The sequence below is a fragment of the Sminthopsis crassicaudata genome, chromosome 5 (assembly GCF_048593235.1).
Source record: "Sminthopsis crassicaudata isolate SCR6 chromosome 5, ASM4859323v1, whole genome shotgun sequence".
NCBI classification, from domain to species: domain Eukaryota; kingdom Metazoa; phylum Chordata; class Mammalia; order Dasyuromorphia; family Dasyuridae; genus Sminthopsis; species Sminthopsis crassicaudata.
Genome location: NC_133621.1, coordinates 298,272,580 through 298,273,016, shown reverse-complemented (window position 1 = coordinate 298,273,016; position 437 = coordinate 298,272,580).

Genomic DNA, 437 nt, shown 5'->3' with positions numbered 1-437 from the left:
TGTATTTCTACATGTATGGTGCATGTGGCAATGCATGACTGCGTATGTAACAATGTACTTGACTTCTGCATTGGATGGTCTGTGAATATATATTGGGGGGATGCAATTGAAGCAGGATTGGGGAGTTTCAAGATCTGAGAAATGGGAGCTGAGTCCTGGGGAGGTCTTTCCTGGGAAGCACAGACCATGTTCCATGCAGAACGGGGTATGTGTGTGCACATGAATGTGGGATGTGTGCTCAGGCTGTGGGAGTGTGTGGGAGATCTCTATCTGGTTGGTACCTGGTATCTGGTTCAGAGTTTCAGACTTAGCCTAATTTCCACCCATCTTTGTCCCCCTCCCCCAGTCACCACAGGAAGTGGGCTGAGCCTGGGGGATTTTTTTAAGTCTCTGCCCAGGTAGCTGCCTTCTCATATTTGGAGGCCCTGAGCCAGGCC